Here is a 23,572-nt window from a genome sequence, read left to right as displayed (position 1 = left end):
TCACTCCTATTCAACATACTAGCCAGAGTAATCAGAGAAGAGAAGGAAATAAACGGCATCCAGATTGGAAAAGATGAAGTCAAACTGTCCCTGTCTGCAGATGATATGATCCTATATATTGAACAGCCTAAAGCCTCTACAAAAATACTCTTGGAGTTGATAAATGATTTCAGCAAAGTTGCAGGATACAAAATCAATGCACAGAAATCAGTAGAATTTCTATTTTCCAATAGTGAACATGCAGAAAGGGCAATCAAGAAAACCTGCCCATTTACAATAGCCACCAAGAAAATAAAATACTTAGGAATAGAATTAACCAAGGATGTGAAAAATCTCTACAATAAGAACTACAAACCACTGCTGAGAGAAATTAAAGCGGGTATAAGAAGGTTGAAAGACATCCCATGCTCTTGGATTGGAAGAATCAACACTGTGAAAATGTCCATACTACCCAAAGTGATATACATATTCAATGCAATCCCCATAAAAATTCCAATGACATTTTTCTCAGACATGGTAAAAACTAGCCAGACATTTATATGGAATAACAAAAGACCATGCATAGCCAAAGCAATTCTGAGCCAAAAAAATAATAAAGCTGGAGGCGTAACACTACCTGACTTTAAACTATACACGAAGCTATAATAACCAAAACAGAATGGTACTGGCATAAAAACAGACACACGGATCAATGGAATAGAATAGAGAATCTATAAATCAACCCCCACACCTATAGCCATCTGATCTTTGACAAAGGCACCAAGCCTATACACTGGGGAAAAGACTGCCTCTGCATCAAATGGTGCTGGGATAACTGGAAATCCATATGCAGGAGACTAAAACTAGATCCATACCTCTCACCATATACTAAAATCAACTCAAAATGGATTAAAGCATTAAATATACACCCTGAAACAATAAAACTTCTTAAAGAAAACTTAGGAGAAACACTTCAGGAAGTAGGACTGGGCACAGACTTCATGAATATGACCCCAAAAGCACAAGCAACCAAAGGAAAAATAAATAAATGGGATTATATCAAACTAAAAAGCTTCTGCACAGCAAAGAAACAAGTAACAGAGTTAAAAGACAACCAACAGATTGGGAGGAAATATTTGCTAAATATACATCTGACAAAGGATTAATATCCAGAATATACAAGGAGGAACTGAAACAACTTTAAAACAAATAAACAAGTAACCCAATTGAAAAATGGGCAAAAGAACTAAACAGGCATTTCTCAAAGGAAGATAAACAAATGGCTAACAGACACACAAAAAAATGCTCAACATCACTCAGCATTTGGGAAATGGAAATCAAAACCACACTGAGATACCATCCCACCCCAGTTAGGATGGCTAAAATCCAAAAGACTCTGAATGATAAATGCTGGCGAGGTTGCAGGGAGAAAGGAACTCTCATACATTGTTGGCAGGACTGCAAAATGGTGCCACCTCTATGCAAAACGGTATGGAGGTTCCTCAAACAATTGCAGATAGATCTACCATATGACCCAGCTATTCCACTGCTGGGAATATACCCAGAGGAATGGAAATCATCAAGTCGAAGGTATACCTGTTCCCCAATGTTCATTGCAGCACTCTTTACAATAGCCAAGAGTTGGAACCAGCCCAAATGTCCATCATCGGATGAGTGGATACAGAAACTGTGGTATATCTACACAATGGAATACTACTCTGCTATAAAAAAGAATGAAATACTGCCATTTGCAACAACATGGATGGACCTAGAGAGAATTATATTAAGTGAAATGAGTCAGGCACAGAAAGAGAAATATCACATGTTCTCACTTATTTGTGGGAGCTAAAAATAAATAAATAAATACAAAAAAAACGGGTGGGGGAGGGAAGAAGACACAACAATTAAATTCCTTGAAGTTGATATGACAAGCAAACAGAAAGGACATTGTTGGGAGGGAGGGGGGGAAAGGAGGAGGGAGGGCCTTTGTCCCTGACAAAGTCTTTAAGTATTTTCAAGCTGGCTAAAAACACATGGTAGGCAAGCAGATTTTCCCCATGCACATGCTTCTTTTTGCTTCCTGTGGTCAGTAAGGCCAGGATTCCATAAAGGAAAGGTGATATTTTCCTCCTGTTAGTAACAGAACCAATGGAAGAGGGAAGGTTTCAGAAATGGGCCACAGTAGTCAACCACATTGTATATTGACAAAATAAAATAAAATTTAAAAAATAATATAATAATAATATCGTATACTGGAAATTGGCTAAAAGAGTAAATTTTTAGATACACACACACAAAAAAAAAAAAAACTATGTGAGATAATATGTTAATTTGCTTGCCCTTAGTAATGATTTCACTATGTACATGTATATCAAAACATCATGCTGTATACCTTAAATGTATACAGTAAAATATATATATATAATGGAATAATTTTAATTTTTCTCTTGCTTTCACAGATACAGAAAGAAGCGAATTGTTGTTCTTTCCTTTTTCAGTAGAAACAACAAAATAAATATAATTGAACTTGTTGGGAAAACATAAGGAAAACGGTCAGGGCCCCTGGATGTTCAGAGTCTTGCCGAGCATCTGAGGTGGGCATGCATGTGCTCAGGAGTGTTCCTTGTTATTGTCTAATGTGATTGCGCATGTGCATCCGGGTTTGGGGGGGGTTATGGACTTGAGTAAAAAGGACTACAGGCGCAGATGTGCAAAGCTTCTAGAAAACGCTCCGAGAAGCCATATTGGGTTGACTGCTTCTAGCTCTGAGTATAAAGCCTACTATTTCTTCACGCACAGCTCCAAGGACCTTTTCCTATTACCTAGCTCGTAGACCTGAGTGTGAAGGGTTTGTGACCCAGTCTGGACACTGGGCTCAAGGAGTCTGTGAGACCTAGCTCTAGCTAGACAGAACTCTTGCCAGGTAAAGTCAAAAGACTGCATGAAATCCAGTTTAGAACCCTGAGGTCAGTTATAATGAGGAAATTATGCCACCTTGTGGTCTTTTAGTATATTGCCACATATAACCATTTTCAGTATACAGTTCTAAATTTTGAGATTTCCAGCTTGCATGTTGAAAGGGCTCCCTGGTTTCACGTCACTTACTTGAGAAAAAGAAAAGTGTTGTCTATTAAATAAAATGGTTATAACCAATCAATAAAATGTTTGTATTTACTTCACCACTACTATCAATAACAGGAAATCATTTGAGTTAGCTAACTCCTGAATAAGGACCCTTCCCAATTGAAACGTTATAATTCTAGTTTGGGATAGATTATTTACATTGGTAAGAAAGACACTCTGGAGTCACTAACAAAATTTTCCTCCTTTGTTGTCAAGTGGAAAATGAAAAGGCTGAGGGGCACTTCAGAAGCCAAGCTGATCAGTGAAGCTATTCAGTGGGCCCTGGTCCAAACCCAGCCCTAAATCCAAATAAGATCCATGCAGGCACAGTAATTACAGAAGGTTATTAGTGCTGGGATGAAAAAACAGTGAGTGCAGAGTACTGCCTTAGCTGACAACCTAAACAGAAAGTTAACTGGTTAGCAGCTGCAAGGCAATTTCCTTAAAAGCAAGAAGAGCTAAGAACAGATTCACAGAGAACAAAGTGAACAAAAACCAGCAGTAATTGATAACAGTGGGAATCTGGCAAGGGATAGCACAATCTTTCTTACATCATTCCGCAAAATACATAAAAATAGAAGCAGCTATTAGAAAATAGTTCAATAATGTATGCTATTATTTAATATACTTTAATTTTTAAAGAAAAACCACATTGGATTGTTAACTTGAACTCTCACACAGAGTTATCCTTAACAAATGACCTTGTAACAATTTATATTAAAAGATTTAGACTGGCCAATTAGCACAGTTGGTTACAACGTGGTGTTATAACACTAAGGTCAAGTATTTGGATCCCCTTCACAGTCAGCCACCCAAAATTTAAAAAAAGAAATAAATAAATTTTTAATAAAGATGTAGCATAAGTAAAGTGCTTGCAATCGTGCACATAGTAGTCCTATACATAGTAGCACTATATATGCATGAAAACTATCACCATCATTAGACAATCACCACAGTTTTTTCTGGTTCTCTACAAGCTGGCCTCTGACAAAAAAATTCAGAAGTAAGATTACACCCTACAAAAAACAGCAAAACAAAACCATTGCTCTTTGGATGAACATGACAGCATATGATTCGATGTGTCCTGACAAAGGCTTTAAGTATTTGAAAGCTGGCTAAAAACACATGGCACGCAAGCAGATTCTCCCCATGCACAAGCTTCTTGTTGCTTCTTGTGGTCAGTAACGCCAGGATTCCATAAAGGGAAGGAGGTATTTTCCTCCTGTTGCTAACAGAACCAATGGTGCCCATCCGTGGATACACAACTCTCTCTGCAGAAGTGCACAGTGGTCAGGAGAGACAGAGTAACAGCAAAAGATACCAAAGGATCAATCTTTGTCTTTTCACTTCCTTTCCGGCAGTTCCCAATCCAGCTTCACTTCTATTCAGCAGGGAATTGGGATGGCTGCAGAATGTTCAGAAGGAACCAAGCTAAAAAGGCATATTATATAAGAACCCACAGAGAGCTTTCATTTTAGGAAAACATATAAACACACATGTATGTTCACATAGAAAGTGTGGAAAGATGTTTACCCCGAAATCTTTAACAGTATTCACTGGGTGGTAAATTTATGAGTAATTTTTCCTTTCTTTTTCTTTTTAAGTATCATGTTTCAACAATTTCTACACAGAACATGTTTTAGTTTAGACAAGAAGAAAACAAAACAGCAAAGTTATTTGGAAGGAATGATTTGATTTTTGAAAGACTGGAGTGTTTCTGCATACGCACATACCAGTCTTGTCTTAAATATTTTATTCTTATTTGTCATTAGAAATAATCTTTATCAAGATTAATAATGTACCCCAGCAGGAGAGGCTGCCTCATTTACAGGCAACAGCTTTGAAGTGTGGAGCAGGAAAAGAACTGTTTCTTAGCTGCAAAAGCGAGTCTCGAAACAGGGATCACGGCGCCAGGGCTGCTGTGGATGCAGCCAGGACCCCGGAGGCCAGGGCCGCGCTGAAGGCGGCCAGCTGCCCTATTCAGGATTCGAGGTTTCAGACCGGCATTAAAGAAGATTCCTGGGAGCGCCCGAGCGGCGCCGCGACTGAACAGCCCTAGGCGGCAGCGTCCGAGAACTGGGAAAGGCGGCAAACCAGAGACAGAGAGCGAGCACCCGACCTGGCACAGCACTGTGAGTGATCCCTGGCACAGCTCTGTTCAGGGGGTGGATGCCCACGCGGCTCCCGCCTGCACCACCAGGCCACTCACCGCCCGGTGCTGCCTCCATTGTCCCAGGTGCGGGCAGCTCCGCCCAGCTCGGCCATCACTGAGCCCTCCCAGGAGCTTGGCCTGGCGCGCCGGGCTTTCCGGAGCCTGCGGACTGGCCTCCGCGCCCACTCCCTCCGCGGTTCTCTGGCGGGGCTGGTGGCGGGGGGTGTCCCGAGCCAGTTTCGGGAGGGCAAGGAAGTACGGGCGGGCCGACTGTCACTCCACCATACCCTGGACACCGGCCCCAGGTAAACGCCCTGTTACTGGGAGGCAGATACCATCTCTGTGGCCACCAGTTTGGAAAAAAGCCTAACGAATTTCTGGTTGGGAATAGTGTGGTAGGAGAGTTCCCAGGTCCGCTTGAACCTGCCGGAGACCAGGCTGCAGGTGGGCGCTAGACTCGGTCTATACTGGGGGGATACAAAGGTGAACAAGACCCGAGAAAGATCTACATAGTGCTACAAAGGCACCCAGAGAGACCGGTCGTCTGTGCCCAGCAGAAACCTGGTAGACTTCCTGGGCGAGTCGGTGCCTAGCAGGGTCTTGAAGGCCCAGCTGATAGACGAGGGGTGCAGAAGACACACCCCAGCCCAGCACAGTGCGCACAGAGTGGGGAGACATGCGGCCAGGGAGGCAGAGACTCGACTGAAACCACACACCCGGTGGGGTCGCCACTGCACGATCTAACAGCCTGGGCCAGAGCACATGGAACAGGGAGAAGTCCTGCACAGGAAGTGAAAGCTCAACAGAGATCACACACCCTGTGGTACGTGAACCACCAGCCCAGCAGAGTCCAAGCTGACCAGAAAGGTGGCTCCCCGGAGAAGCCCAAGACCCGAGGCAACCACACACACAAGGCACTAGAGGCCAACTGAGCAGTCGCGGAGGGAGCCATACGAAATTGGCAACCACAGCAACATTCTAGTTAGTCATTAGTCTCAAACCGGTGGACTGTGAAACCCCCGGCCACAATGAATAAACATCAAAAAAAAGATACCAGAAATACAAAAAATCAAGAAAGTACACCACCAAAAGTTAATAAATCTCAAACTCTAGATCCTATAGAACAAGAAGCCCTTGAAATGACTGACAAGGAATTTCGAGTGATAATTCTAAGGAAACTGAATGAGATACAAGAAAACTCAGCTGGACATCATGATGAACTGAGGAAAAGTATACAGGATCTGAAAGAGGAAATGTACAAGGAAATCAATGTCCTGAAAAAAAATGTAGCAGTACTTGCTGAACTGAAGAAGTTATTCAATGAAATAAAAAACACAACGGAGAGTTTAACCAGCAAGCTTGTCGAAGTTGAAGAGAGAACCTCTGAACTTGAAGATGGGCTGTTTGAAATAACACAAGCAGACAAAAAGAAAGAAAAAAGAAACAAGGACATGGAAGAAAATCTGAGAGAGATATCAGACAACCATAAGCGATCAAATATCCGAATCATGGGGATTCCAGAAGGGGAGGAAAATGGAGATTCCATTGAAAACATATTCAACAAAATAGTGGCAGAAAACTTCCCAGGTATAGGAAAAATCACAGATCTTCAGATCCAGGAAGCTCAACGATCTCCAAATGTATTCAACCCAAAAAGACCTTCTCCAAGACATGTCATAGTCAAATTGGCAAAACTCAGAGATAAAGACAGAATCTTAAAAGCTGCAAGAGAGAAGCGTCAAATCACCTATAAGGGAGCCCCAATCAGGTTAACATCAGACTTTTCATCACAAACCCTAAAAGCTAGAAAGGAATGGGATGATATTTTCAAAATACTAAACGACAAAGATTGCCAGCCAAGCATACTTTACCCTGCAAGGCTACCCTTCCGAAATGAAGGGCAAATAGTATATTTCTCAGACAAACAAAAACTGCGGGAGTTCATTACCACACGACCACCCTTACAAGAAATCCTCAAGGGAGTACTGGGTTTGGTTCCTGAAAAATAACTACCACTGCCATAAAAACCCAAGAAAAATCAATACCCACTAGTATAATAAAAATGGCATTCAAGAAGAGAAAACAAGCAAACAAAAACGCTATCTACAACCTAAGGAACCAACAAACACAGAAACCAAACAGTAAATCAGAAAGCAAGGAAAAAAAGACACCTAAGACAACTAAACAACCAACAAAATGCTAGGAATAAATCAACACCTTTCAATAACAACTCTTAAAGTAAAAGGCTTAAATTCCCCAATCAAAAGACACAGACTGGCTGACTGGATCAAAAAGCAGGACCCAACTATAGGCTGCCTACAAGAGACCCACCTCACCCATAAAGATTCACACAGACTAAGAGTGAAAGGATGGAAAAAGATTTACCATGCAAACAAAAAAGAAAAACGAGCTTGAGTAGCTATTCTTATATCTGACAAAATAGACTTTAAACTAAAAACCATAAAAAGAGACAATGAGGGACACTACTTAATGACAAAAGGACTGATCCATCAAGAAGACATAAGAATCATAAATACGTACGCACCCAATGTTGGAGCAGCCAGATTTATAAAACAAACTCTATTAGACCTAAAGAAGGAAACAGACACTAATACCATAATAGCAGGGGACCTGAACACCCCACTGTCAATATTAGACAGATCATGTAGGCAAAGAATCAGTAGAGAAACACAAGATCTAAACAAGACTCTAGACCAATTGGAATTGGCAGATATCTACAGAACATTCCACCCAACAACCTCAGAATATTCATTCTTCTCAGCAGCACATGGATCATTCTCCAGGATAGATCACATATTAGGTCACAAATCAAGTCTCAATAAGTTCAAAAAAATTGGAATTATCCCATGTATCTTCTCAACCACAATGGATTAAAACTAGAAATTAATAACAAACGAAACTCTGGAAACTATACAAACACATGGAAATTAAACAGCATTCTACTTAATGACATATGGGTCCAAGAAGAAATCAAGCAGGAAATCAACAAATTTATTGAAACTAATGAAAACAATGATACATCATACCAAAACCTGTGGGATACTGCAAAAGCAGTATTGAGGGGAAAATTTATTGCATTAAACACTCACTTCAGAAGAATGGAAAGATGGCAAGTGAACAACCTAACACTTCACCTAAAAGAAATAGAAAAACAAGAAAAACCTAAACCTAAAGTTAGCAGATGGAAAGAAATCATTAAGATCAGAGCAGAACTGAATGAAATTGAAAACCAAAAAACAATTCAAAAGATCAACGAATCAAAAAGTTGGTTTTTTGAAAAGATAAATAAAATTGACAAACCATTAGCATGGCTAACAAAAAAAAGAAGAGAGAAGACTCAAATAACAAAAATTAGAAATGAAAAAGGCGATATTACAACTGATTCATCTGAAATACAAGGAGTCATTCGAGACTACTATAAACAACTATACGCCAACAAATTTGAAAATCTGGATTAAATGGATAAATTTCTGGACACACACAAGCTCCCAAAACTGAACCGTGAAGACGTAGAAAATTTGAACAGACCAATAACAATAAAGGAGATTGAAGCTGTTATCAGAAGGCTCCCAACAAAGAAAAGCCCAGGACCAGATGGATTCACAGCAGAATTTTACCAAACATTCAAAGAGGAATTGACACCGATTCTTTACAAACTATTCCAAAAGATTGAAACGGACGCAAATCTCCCAAACTCATTCTATGAAGCAAACATCATCCTGATACCAAAACCAGGTAAAGATATAACCAAAATAGAAAACTGCAGGCCGACATCCTTGATGAATATAGATGCAAAAATCCTCACTAAAATACTAGCAAACAGAATACAGCAACACATACGTAAAATTATTCACCACGATCAAGTGGGATTCATCCCAGGGATGCAAGGTTGGTTCAACATACACAAATCAATAAATGTGATACACCATATTAATAAACTCAAACACAAGGACCATATGATCATCTCTATAGATGCTGAAAAAGCATTTGATAAAGTTCAGCACTCATTCATGACAAAGACCCTCTATAAGTTAGGTATAGAGGGAAAGTATCTCAACATAATTAAAGCCATATATGCCAAACCCACTGCCAATATCATCCTGAATGGGGAAAAGCTGAAAACTTTTTCTTTAAGAACAGGATCGAGACAAGGATGCCCACTCTCACCACTCCTATTCAACATAGTGTTGGAAGTATTAGCCAGAGCAATCAGAGAAGAGAAGGAAATAAAGGGCATCCAGATTGGAAAAGATGAAGTTAAACTGTCCCTGTTTGCAGATGACATGATCCTATATATCGAACAGCCTAAAACCTCTACAAAAAAACTGTTGGAATTGATAAATGATTTCAGCACAGTAGCAGGATACAAAATCAACACACAAAAATCAGTAGCATTTCTTTTCTCCAATAGTGAACATGCAGAACGAGAAATCAAGAAAGCCTGCCCATTTACAATAGCCACCAAAAAAATAAAATACTTAGGAATTGAGTTAACCAAGGAGGTGAAAAATCTCTATAATGAGAACTACAAACCACTGCTGAGAGAAATTAGAGAGGATACAAGAAGATGGAAAGATATCCCATGCTCTTGGATTGGAAGAATCAACATAGTGAAAATGTCCATACTACCCAAAGTGATATACAAATTCAATGCAATCCCTATCAAAATTCCAAAGACATTTTTCTCAGAAATGGAAAAAACTATCCAGACATTTATATGGAACAATAAAAGACCATGCATAGGCAAAGCAATGCTGAGCAAAAAAAATAAAGCTGGAGGCATAACACTACCTGACTTTAAGCTATGCTACAAAGCTATGATAACCAAAACAGTAAGGTACTGGCATAAAAACAGACACACTGACCAATGGAATAGAATAGAGAATCCAGAAATCAACCCACACACTTACTGCCATCTGATCTTTGACAAAGGCACCAAGCCTATTCACTGGGGAAGGGACTGCCTCTTCAGCAAATGGTGCTGGGATAACTGGATATCCATATGCAGGAGAATGAAACTAGATCCATACCTCTCGCCGTATACTAAAATCAACTCAAAATGGATTAAGGATTTAAATATACACCCTGAAACAATAAAACTTCTTAAAGAAAACATAGGAGAAACACTTCAGGAAATAGGACTGGGCACAGACTTCATGAATACGACCCCAAAAGCATGGGCAACCAAAGGAAAAATAAACAAATAGGATTATATCAAACTAAAAAGCTTCTGCACAGCAAAAGAAACAATTAAAAGAGTTAAAAGACAACCAACAGAGTGGGAGAAAATATTTGCAAAATATATATCTGACAAAGGATTAATATCCAGAATATATAAGGAACTCAAACAACTGTACAAGAAGAAAACAAGCAACCCGATTAAAAAATGGGCAAAAGAGCTAAGTAGGCATTTCTCTAAGGAAGATATACAAATGGCCAACAGACATATGAAAAAATGCTCAACATCACTCAGCATCCGGGAAATGCAAATCAAAACCACACTGAGATACCATCTAACCCCAGTTAGGATGGCTAAAATCCAAAAGACTATGAACGATAAATGCTGGCGAGGCTGCGGAGAAAAAGGAACTCTCATACATTGTTGGTGGGACTGCAAAATGGTGCAGCCTCTATGGAAAATGGTATGGAGGTTCCTCAAACAATTGCAGATACATCTACCATACGACCCAGCTATCCCACTGTTGGGAATATACCCAGAGGAATGGAAATCATCCAGTTGAAGGTATACCTGTTTCCCAATGTTTATCGCAGCACTCTTTACAATAGCCAAGAGTTGGAACCAGCCCAAATGCCCATCATCGGATGAGTGGATACGGAAAATGTGGTACATCTACACAATGGAATACTACTCAGCTATAAAAACGAATGAAATACTGCCATTTGCAACAACATGGATGGACCTTGAGAGAATTATATTAAGTGAAACAAGTCAGGCACAGAAAGAGAAATACCACATGTTCTCACTTATTGGTGGGAGCTAAAAATTAATATATAAATTCACACACACACACACACACACACACACACACATACACAAACCGGGGGGGTGGGGAAGAAAATATAACAACCACAATTATTTGAAGTTGATACGACAAGCAAACAGAAAGGACATTGTTGGGGGGGCGGACGGAGAAGGGAGGGAGGTTTTGGTGATGGGGAGCAATAATCAGCCACAATGTATATTGACAAAATAAAATTTTTTTTAAAAAAAGATTAATAATATAATCATAATGCAAAGCATAAACCCCAACTATGCCTGGAAAGGGTAAGTACAGGTAAACACGTGGTCAGACTAGATCAGAAAAAATATAAGAAAAGGCTATTTCAGGTACTTGAAACAACTTTCCTTTTAGAAATGGCCTTAAATATCATCATCATTTAGGTGTCACTGGGGTGTTCTGATAAAAATTGAGTGTACAGTTTAGTCAGTTTTGACAAACACAGATAGCTGAGTAACCCACAGCCTATCGAGATATAGAACAATTCCATCCCCCTGGAAGTTCCCTCATACCCCCTCCTGGTCAATCCTCATTCCCAGAAGCAACCATTGCTCTTAATTCTAGTACCATAGATTAGTTTGATTTCTTCTAGAACTTCATAGAAATAAACGCTTTTGAATGATGAAATGGGCTCTTTGCAAATACCAGACTCAGTTATTAGCCAACGCAAGCAAGCCAACAGTACATAAGCTAATTTTGCAGTTAGCATGACTCCTCCCAGCCCCTCCCACATTTTCCCACCCAGGTTTTTCCCACCTGAGTTGATACAAAGTGGAGGGGTTATCTTAAATGGCGTCGGTCCTGCTCTCGGAAAAAGGACATTACTTCCTTCCCCACTGGTTTTAAGGGGATTTTTTTAATGAAATCTTTGCTTAAGGGTCAATATTTGGTCCCCAATTTATGTGTTCCCAATCTTCTAGTGGGATTTGATCATACTGGGAACGGAGAACCAGTAATTTGACTTCTTGCATGCGGGACCGAATCAAATTGAGGAGTTTGTTGAAAAGGCATGGTCCCAAGGTTATTAGCAAGAGGAGAATTATTGGTGGTCCCATAGGCTAGAAATTAAGTTGTTAGCCATGGAGAAAAGTTAAACCAGGATTCAAACAAGTTAGAAAACTGTTCTTGTTCTAAGTGCCATTGTCTGATGCATTCTCGTAACCTTTTCATGGAGTCTTCAATGACTCCAGTATGATCTGTATATACACAGCACTTTTCCTTTAATGCCAGAGTCCCCCTTGTAGAAGAGGAGGTCAAGTCCTCTACGGTTGTGGAGGACTACCTTGGAAAGGGAAGACAAGGAAGTTTGGAGGAGGGTTATAGAATTTTCGAGCTCATAATCATTAGTTTTCATATAAGGCCCTTGATTTTGCACACCACCAAGCATAAGTTTGAGCTTTCATCCCCATGGGCAGAGTCTGTCTTTGGTGATTTCACTCAGATTCAGAGACCTAACAGTTTAGTTTACAGGCCTAGCCTTATTGTCTCATTCCCCCCTGAGAGATTTTATCCTCCTTATTCTTAAGGTAAAAGGGGCTGGAGGTCTCTTTCTTCTGAAACTACTTCCTGTGGACCATGGGCATAGTCCCTGCCTGCATTTTGGAGGTATAAAATCTCTCATTGGCTGATCTAGTGATTTATAGGGACTTAGTTCCTCTCAGGAAAAGTTGGGTTGGAATCCTTCGGTTATCACCATCTTGACGTGGAACTGTAGCCAGGAAGATACAAGCTTTACAAACAGATTAAAAACATAGGGCTAGAATCAGATAACTGGTGCGTTAGTGTTTCTTTCTGAAAAATAATTTTTCTCCAAGTTTTTCAAATTTACCAAAGGTATCTATGACAAGACTAATTTATTTGCAAAATAAGTTTAGTTTTTGGCCAGATTATTTGCATAAAGTACAGCAAGAGTAATGGCTTAACATGTAAGTTTTTTTTTTTTTTTTTTTGAGTTGTCTTTGCTGGGACATTCATAAGGAATATCAGATTAGACCTTCAAATGCCACTCGGGTCTTAGGAAGCCAAGCCAAGGATTTGACTTACTCTCTGATTACCTGTGTGAGTTGGGTGAATTCCTCTCTTCTGGAAGTCTCCAAAATATCAAGGTTCTAGCCTGTCAGAAAGTTACATTCTTTACTTACTGGAAGACCAGGAACCTTGTAATTATGTAGACAAGGTATCAGGCCAGTCTCTCCAAGGGGCTTTTCATTGGCTCCATAAAAGGGTCAACCTTAATTCCTTAAGGCAATCTGGTCATGTCTGAAGGTATGATATTCCAGTCAAAGCCTTGGTAAAATAACCAGTGTTTCCAATTGTGTCCTGTTACAAAAAGAACAGATCCTTATTGAACTTATGCAAATAACTGTATTTGCCATAAAACAACTTGTGAATAGTTTTTTTTTAATCTTGGAGGGATCAAGTAGAGAGAAAGGTGTTTTAATTTTTGTTCATAAACATATACTTTAGCAAGCTGTTATACCTTAAAAGATTTTCTTAGATCTAGAAAGCAAAACATTAAGAGAATCAGCAGTGTTTCAAAATACAGAAATTTTAAAAAACTAGAATTCCTTCTAATTAGTCTACCAATTAACTTTTGTTGTTTTGACCTTTGTGAACAATTCACAAACCCATCAGTTTCTTTATTATAATTTCGGTACTTCAGTTTAAAGCTATGAACTCAAAGTTTGTCGGAAACTGTACCTATCAGAGTTTTTCATGAAATATTTGAAGACATAACATTTTAAAATTATAATTAAACCAAGATTATGACTGGTAGCATTTATATCAAGACAAAGATATTTAGGAACCTTACAAGATTTTGGAGCACATATCCATAACACCTTCAGTACTGACAATGCTTTCCCATATAGTCTAATTTATTAAAAAAGCCAATTAGTTTTGATACATCTTTTATATATTCTTTGAGAGGCTCCAGGGCCAATGGAATTCCTCAAAGTTATTTTAAACTTTCAGAATTTAGTGTTGGAAAGCTGTGTTAAATAACAAAAACATTAAAACACTTAGTTGAATAAGGTCACAAATTATTACAAAAAATAAAACCAAAGTGACAGAAGGCTTCAAAGGCAGAGAGCACAAGAACTTAACATGATAAAACATGAAGTAAGCTCCCTAGACCAGTTATCTAAAAGACAAAGAAAACCATTTACAATTTTGTATTATGAGCAATCACATGTTTTTTAGAAAATCTGGTTGTTTCACCACAGGAGAGCAAGTTTTAACCCTGTATTAGAATACGTTTGACATTAATTTTTAGAAAAACTCACACGTAATTTGTTTTTAAATCCAGTTAATTTTTTTCACTGTAAAACCCTTTTAACAAACTTATTTACCTAAACCATTATCAAGACTTACTCAGGCCTTTCGGCCGGAACCGCCATCTTCCAGTAATTCGCCAAAATGACGAACACAAAGGGAAAGAGGAGAGGCACCCGATATATGTTTTCCAGGCCTTTTAGAAAACATGGAGTTGTTCCTTTGGCCAGTGTTGATCAAGGGCCTTGACTAGGGAGAAAAAGGTCAACCATGAAAAAGCGAAACCACAGCCTGCACCATACAAGGAGGAGGGGAATCTATTTATACTATGTTTTGGAACTCTGTTGGGAGTCTCCAAGACTGCCCCTAGCTCCCATGATCCACTAGGAAGACTCAAAGGACTCAGCATGTAGTCATACTCAACAGCCAAGATTTACTATAGTGAAAGGTTATGAAGCTAAACCAGCAAACAGAAAAGAGGCAAAGTCTAAGAGATACTAGGCACAAGCTTCCAAGAGTCCTCTCCCAGTAAAGTCTCAGAGGATGCACTGAATTCCAACAATGAGTTGTAACAACATGAGCAAATTGCTGTCTATTAGGAAAACTAATTAGACTCAGCCCAGGTTTTTTATTGAGGACCGGTCATGAAGACACACTCTGCCTAGCATATACCAACATTCTGGACTCTCAGAAGGAAAGCAGGCTCACCACAAACCACACTGCTTGTACAGTGTAGGCCCAGTAAGCTACTCCTAACATTTGGGGAAAGTTTTATGCCAGTGTAGGGAACTGTTTACCAATCAAGTTCCCAGATGCCAGCCAAGGACCAGCCCTGCAAGTAGGCCTTTTTAATGACAAGCAGTGTTAGACCTGCTATGTTTACTCTGTTCTATACAGGAAACCTACATGGAGAAGTTAAAAGAAAAACTGATGGGATTTCCATTTTCGAGTAAGATGTAGGAGGTTGGAGCAGCCCATTGCTCCACAAAAAGCCAGATAAATTACATGTCACTATTTAAAGACACCAGAAAACTGAGGAAAAATTACAACTAGATGAATTTGAATTTCAGAAGAGAATCCCTTTGGAGGTGAGCTGATTAGCACTAGCCATTTTCCCCCAGGAGCATCTGCTAATTTTGGGTACAGACTGAAGATTAGGCTTGGCCCCCAGAGGATCTCTACAAGGAGAAAGAAATAGCCAGCAAGGCTTTTGACAGCTGCTGAGTCTGGTTTGACAGATTAAAAGTTTGACAAACCCCCAAATATGTATCCAATTCTCCCTACAGGACATCTGTTGAATTTTGTGGCTGCAAATGGAAAGATGAGGAGCTAGACTGGTGGTCTCAACAAAGCAGAGTGAAATTTCCCATAATCTCAAAGTACTTAGAAAACAAGGTACTGCTAAAAGAAGACTCCATCGAACACACACAATGCCTCAAACTCAAGGTATTTGCCAGATTTTGAAGCTGTAGGGGAATCTGAGGCTCAAAATCTAATTAGATTAAAACCTTTGGAAGGCAAAATAAAATCATTCACAGTCTTTCAGGACTAAGGAGACAGAGACTCACCAGACTGTAAATCAAAAGCCAAGGAGAGCCATGCCTGTAGAAAAGAAACTAGACGTGAACTGAGTTTTACCAAAATTGCAACCCAGCCCCAACCCAATATACCTTAACCTTATTGGATTGAAGAGATCAGCCCCCATGATTAATATTTCTTAAAAAAACAAAGGGAAATAGATTAAAACATGGGAAATTTCAACTGGCGATATTACAAGGAATTAAATAAGAATTCTAGAACTGAATGATGCAATATCTGAAATTAAGAACTCACTGGATGGATTTTACCAGCAGCCTGGACACAAAAGAAGATAAGATTAATAAACTCAAAGACAGGTCCAAGGAAAATATCAAACTACACACAGAGAGAAAAATAATGGGAAGACTAAATTAAAGAGTAATAGACATAAGGGATACATTCAAAAGTTCTAAAGTTAGAATACCTGAAGGAGAGGAGACAGAGGATAGGGCATTTGGCAAACAGATCTGATGGTAGCCCCCATAAACCCATCTCCTTGTGTTCACATCCTTCTATGATCTCAACCCCTTGTGTTGGACCAGACAGCTCTTTGTTATGAGGGGCTGTCCTGTGCATTGTGAGATGCTGAGCAGCATCCTGAGACTCTACTCACTAGATTACAATAGCAACCTTCAGTGTGACAAGGAAATATGTCTCAGGTCTTGCCAAATGTCCTTTGGAGGGCAAACTCACCCTTGGTTGATATTCACTGATCTATAGTGGCAAAAAGAAGCAGATCAGTGGTTGCTCCTGGGGCCGGAGGTAGCGTGGGGATTGACTGGGCTGTAACACAAGAAAACTTTTGGAAGTAATAAAAAAGATAACCTGGATTGTTTTTGTAGTTATACATATACATCTGTATAAGTTCATGGAAAAAATGGAATTAAAAGGTACTACAGGGGCCCCCTCTGCCCAGAAGCAGGCAAGACAGCAAGACCCAGGGTCCTAGGTAGGAGCCGAGGGCAGCAGCCCCCTCGGCTCAGAAGCAGACAAGTCAATAATGCCCAGGATCCTAAGCTAGAGCCAAAGGCAGCCACCCCCTTTACCCAAAAAGAAGGCCATAGAGCATGCCAAACACCACTTTCATGTGGGTGGCCTACCACAACCATCACTACAGCCACAGCTGCTGCAAACGTGGCTTGATATCACAGCAGTAGCTATAGCCACTGTGCAGGTGGCCCACCAGACACTCAACTGCATTGACACAGGGAGAGTTACCAGTGGAGACCAGAAAAAGAAGAGGACATCTCTCTCCTCAAAACCTGTTGGGAAAATTAAGGTTTAGCATCTTGTTCAGGCTTCAGTGGCATTGGTAGGCCTCTGACCAAAGAATGACCCTGCATAGGCTGTGCCAAACTCTCAGAAACTGTGTGCAGGCTTACAGGATAGGTGCTTGGTAACCATAAGATAAGAAGGAAATTAAGTCCTAGAGTTTCTTGGACCTTGGGAACCTGGCCATTCCCAGGGCCAAAGAACATCCTGAATGCTTGTGAGAAAAGATCCAAGCATTAATAAAATAACCACAGCTGCATGTCTACATGCAGACTAATGTTATTAGTCTTGGCTGGGTGATATAAGCAAGATTTCCCCAAACCACTCTCTGAAGTCTCACCTGTGGAATGGATGCACTGCTCGGGACATTCCCAATTGGGAATACTGCAGATTGCTGTTCACAGGACTTCCCAGCACTTCTTGGATCTGGATGTAGGTATTTCCCCAATTTTGTGATGTAAACACTATTTAATTCCTTTTTCTCTTCATTTTTTAATATGCCTGCATAATCTTGCTTTCTTTGCTTACTTGCTTATTGCTGTATCTTAATAAATATCAAAAACTGGCTTTTTAGTGTGATGAGTGGTTTCTTTTACCAATGAATCCTTTGAACCTAAGTGAAAGTAAAATCTTTCAGCAAAACAAAGCCCATTCCAGAGTAATAGAAGAAGCAACTGCTCTATCAGATAACCAGAAATCAATATAGAGATACTAGAAAAAAATGAAATTTACAAGATCAATACCTTAAAAAAGAATGCAGCAGAATTCATGGAATTGAATCATTCACAGAACAAAATAAAAAACATAACTGATAGCTTAAACAGCAGAATAGAACAAGCAGAAGAAAGAATTTCTGATCTTGCAGATAGTTTCTCTGAAATAACTCAGGCAGACAAAAAAAAGGACAAAAGAATTTTTAAAATGAAGAAAACCTAAGAGAGCTAGCAGACAACTTTAAGCACACAAATATTTGAATCATGGGTGTTCCAGAAGGGGAGGAGAAAGGAAAAGGCATGGAAAACTTATTCAACAAAATAATAGTGGAAAAATTCCCAGGTATAGGGAGAGACATGGACCTTCAAATCCAGAAGGCTCAAAGATCCCCAAACAGATTCAACCCAAAAAAGTCCTTTCCCTGACACATTATAGTCAAACTGGAAAATCTCAAAGACAAAAAGAGAATCTTAAAAGAAGCAAGAGAAAAGTGTCCAGCAACCTATAAGTGAGCCTCTGTCAGACTACCAGCAGACTTCACAACAGACGCTTTACAGGCCAGAAGAGAATGGGATGATATATTAAAAATACTAAAAGAAAAAAACTGCCAGCCACGAATACTATAGCCAGCAAATAAAAGAAAAATAGTGTATTTTCCAAGCAAACAAAAACTGCAAGAGTTCACCACCAACAGACCAGCCCTACAAGAAATCCTCAAGGAAGTCCTGCATCTGGAATCCAAAAAACAATAATCACTGCCATGAATACACAAGAAAGAACAAAACCCAGTAGTAGAACAAAAATACAAATGAGCAAGAGAAAGAAAATTAAATCTTACCACCACAAAAAACCATAATGACAATGTAATAATGCCCCTGCTTCATTTCTGATTTTAGTAATTTCAATCTTCTCTCTTTCTTTCTTGGTCAGTCTAGAAAAAGGTTTGCAAATTTTGTCGAACTTTTTAAAGAATCAGCTTTTGGTTTTGTTGTTTATTGTTTTTAATTCCCTATTTCATATATTTCTGTTGTAATCTTTGTTATTTCCTACTTATATTTGCTTTTGGTTATGTTTGCTCTTCTTTTTCTGTTTTCTTAAGGTGGATGTTTACATTACTGATTTGAGATTTTTCTTATTTTTAATATAGATGTTTACAAGTGTAAATTTCTCTCTAAGCACCACTGCACGAGCTCTGCATCCTATAAATTTTGATACATTGTGCTTTGGTTTTTATCTCAAAATACTGTCTAATTTCCCTGTGATTTTTCTTTTTATCTATTGTTTATTTTTAGGAAAGTGCTGTTTAATTTCCACACATTTGTGAATTTTCTAAATTTCCTTCTGTTATTGTAGTCAGAGGACATGTTTTCTATAATTTTCTACAATCTTACTCTTTATAAATATATTAAGACTTGTTTTGTGGCCAAAAATAAAAATTAAATTAAATTAAAAAGATACTATGGGGCTGGCCATTTAGCTTTGTGGCTAGAGCACAGTGTTATAACACTATGATCAAGGGTTCAGATCCCCATACCAGCCAACTTCCAGGAAAATGAAACAAAAGAAAAGATATCATGAATCTTTCCATGAACTTTTTGAGGACTACTACTGTGTATGAATGTGTGTGTGTGTGTGTACATACAATATATACGTACACACACAGTACTTTATAGACATGTAAAGGCATCTTATCAATATATAAAGTTACAGGTAGCTTATACGTACATAAATTTGTCAAAACCGTATAGTTAAAATGTATACTTATTGAGGGCAGGAAGGAATGGAGGTCCAGCCCCACAGGAAAAACATTATTTCTGTGATGTCAGGAACAGAAGGCTGTTTGGGGAGACTTCTCTTCCTTGAGACCCACAGCAGGACTTCAGGACAGAGCCTGAGGTCCCTGGAAATATCATTGGGTCTTTGGGCCTGAAACTACCCTTGACTCTGGTAGCCAAAGAAAGGAAGGCTTCAATGATATTTCTAACTGCTGAGCATACGAACAAATGTAATGATGAAGAGTTTGACTCAAATGTTAAGAAGAGCCAGCTCTACTTTCTCTGTACATTCTTTACTAATACAACATTGAAAAGACCAAATCCCAAGTATCAGTCATATACAGGAATGTAGCTGTGAGTTTCAGTGGAATTTCAATGTGAGTTTCACTAGCTGGCCCCAACTCAGAGGGCTCTCTACAGAAATTTGATGCTAGAGACCTCTAGGAACTTGGTCTCTGTAGGGTGTCAGGACACCAAACCAGGTGTGATCTTGAAGTGTTACAAGGTGGGGAGCCATGAAGGAAAAAGGGAGAAATGCCACATAATGTCTTTCTGGGAAAACCCAGTCTAAGCCAATACATAGACTTTATAATAATGGTGGATAAGAATTTGATTTAAGCTCCAAATATATCTACAAGAAACAAACCTTCAAAGGAGCCAAGGACAACCCTGCCAATGGATGGCAGAAGCAGGCAGGACCTCAGGAACCAAGGGAAGCCCCCACTACTACTGTAGAAACTGCTGTCATGCAGGTGTTCCAGCATAACCACCACCACAGCCATTGCCATTGCAAGGGTGGCTCACCACCACAGCAGCAGTCACCGCCACCACAGTGGCCACCACTGCTGCGGTGCCACTGCTGCCATGCAGGGGGCACAACAACCACTTGACTGCATTGACTCAAGGACAGTCACCAGCAGAGCCCAGGGAAAGAGGTGAGCGAGCGCAGACCTGTGAACCAGTGGCCCAACCCCCAGGGGGAAATACGCTGCCACACAAAGTAGCATGCCTGGGGGTGGGAGATATGTGCACAGCCCATGCAGCTGCCTTGGTCCCAGGAGAAACAGATATGGTACCCCCAAGAGTGCAGAAATCCAGTATACCTAAATAGAGTAAGGAAGAAAGTTCCCAATCACCACCAATCCATCCCTCAACTGGGGGAAACAAGCGCCCAGGATGAGCTTCTGCCTGTAGGAAAAAGGAAACAGAACCCCCTCTCAGGATCACCTGATCAAACTGAGGAGGTCCAGTATATCCCAGCACACACCATAGTCACAGGATGCTAGCTGGGATGCCAACAAGCCCACCCAGCATCACCTACCACAGCTTAAGAGCAATAAGTCACCCAAGCACTTCTCCCAAGAACTCAAGACCTCACCCGTGTCCTCAAAAAACCAACAAAGAGTCTCTAACCTCAGCAAGCAATCACTAAATGCCCCATTGCCTAGGTCACAGAGGCACTCACACACAACTCCAACACTGTATATGGCTGAAGTACCCACACGGAGACTATACTGTGTCTACCCAGAACCTATACTAAAACACCCTACTCAACAGTCAATATAAAACACACCTACAGGAGAAAGTCTCTCTCCTCAAAGCCTTCTCTGAAGTAATAGAAGAAGCAACTGCTTTACACAATGACCAGAAATTAACACAGAGATACTAGAAATATGAAAAAACAAGAAAACATAACACCAGCGGAGAAATACAATAATTCTCATATACCAGGTCCCAAAAAACAGAAAACCCTTGAAATGTCTGAATAGGAATTCCAGTAACAATCTTAAAGAAATTCAGTGAGATATAAGAATATTCAGTTAGACAACACAATGAAATAAGAAAAACTAGGGCACGAAGGAAGAAATTTGCAAAGAAATAAATACCATAAAAAAGAAAATAGCAAAACTCCTCGAATTGAGAGATTCATTCAATGAAGTAAAAACTACAATTGACAGTGTAAGCAGGAGGCTAGAGCAAGCAGAATAAAGAATTTCTGATCTTGAAGACAGTCTTTTTAACACAGGTGGACAAAAAAAAGCAAAACTAAAAGAGTTAGCAAACAACCATAAGTGCACAAAAATCCAAATCATGAGTGTTCTGTAAGGAGAGGAGAAAGAAAAGGCATGAAAATTTATTCAATGAAATAATAGCAGAAACTTCCCAGGTATAGGGAGAGACACAAACCTTCAGATTAAGGAGGCTCAAAGATCCCCAAACAGATTCAATCCAAAAACATCCTCTCCAAGACACATTATAGTCAAACTGGCAAAGCTCAAAGACAGAGAGAGAATCATAAAAATAGCAAAAGAAAATCATCAAGTCACCTATAAGGGAGTCCCCATCAGACTAACAACAGACTTCTCAACAAAAAACTTTACAGGCCAGAAGAGAATGGGATGATATATTCAAATTACTAAAAGAAAAAAACTGTCAGGCAAAAATAGTATATCCAGCAAGGCTACTTGTAGTGAGTTAGAAATCTTGGTTTTCCTTTGCTCTTAGAATAGGATTTTTAGGTAATTTTTAGGTAATGAATGAATGAGCCAAAAAGTTCTTGAATAGGGGACAAAAGCCCAAAGATAAGGTTTGCAAAAGCCATCTCATCAGTACTAATCACTGTTTAGGGATGGAATTGTGTATTTTGACTGTTTTACGTTGCTGGTTTGATTCCAGCTTGAATGACTATTGACTATTTAACCTACTGATTGTTCTTAAGATATGTTAAGGAAACTGCCTGAATGCTGTTTAAATATGCTAAGGAAATTGCTGTAGGAAGTATGTAGAAAAGAAAATGTTTACTAAGGACAAGCTGTTTCTTGGTGAATTAACCCAGCTTTTTACAACTTGCATTCTGGAATGTCACATTGTTAATTTACTGCTGTTACAAGTTTTCCACTGCCTGTTTTTATGTCCTTCTTTGATGATTGAATCAACTGATTTTTCTTGTGAGACTTCCTTGTCTTGTCAATAAAAAGAAAGGCTGACTTTGGATCGGGTTGCTGCTCCTCTGATGGGTGGCAGTTCCTCCAGGCCTCATTGATGGTACTTTGAGTGAATTCTTTCTTTGTCTTTTTCCTGTCTTGGTTGCAGAGAGGAAAGTGTAACAGCTATCCTTCAGAAATGAGGGAGAAATAGTAAACTTCCCAGACAAACAAAAACTGTGAGAGTACCCCATCATACATACGACCAGCCCTACAAGAAATACGGAAGGTAGTACTGTATCTGGAATCCAACAAATGATAAACACTGCCATGAATACACAAGAAAGAACAAAACCCACTGGTAGAACAAAAATGCAAATGAGAAAGAAAAAGAAACTATACCTTACCACCACAAAATAAACAAACTAAAAAAAAAAAAACAAAGACAATAATAGAGGAAGAAAGGAACAAAAGATTATTAAAATATTCAAACAAAAATTGATAAAATGCCAGGAGTAAAACAATACCTTTCAAATCCATTTAAATGCATTAAATTTTCCACTCTAAAGACAAAGACTGAATGATTGAACTAAAAAAAAAAAAAGCTAGGTCCAACTACATGCTGTCTTCAAGAGACTCATCTCACCTCTAAAGACTCACACAGAATAATAGTGAAGGGATGGGAAAAGATATACCACACAAATGGAAGCCAAAACAAGCAGAAGTAGCTATTCTTATATT

At 39.4% G+C, this 23,572-nt stretch overlaps 1 pseudogene; it reads right to left on the bottom strand.

The window, feature by feature from the left end:
* Positions 1-20,689, bottom strand: part of LOC134381762 (cytochrome P450 2C18-like) — a 34,148-nt pseudogene extending 13,459 nt beyond the window's left edge.
* Between the last annotated feature and the right edge of the window lie 2,883 nt (positions 20,690-23,572).

This window comes from Cynocephalus volans, chromosome 7, assembly GCF_027409185.1.
Source record: "Cynocephalus volans isolate mCynVol1 chromosome 7, mCynVol1.pri, whole genome shotgun sequence".
Taxonomy (NCBI): Eukaryota; Metazoa; Chordata; class Mammalia; order Dermoptera; family Cynocephalidae; genus Cynocephalus; species Cynocephalus volans.
The sequence above is the reverse complement of the archived record's forward strand: the minus strand, read 5'-3'. Positions and strand labels throughout refer to the sequence as shown.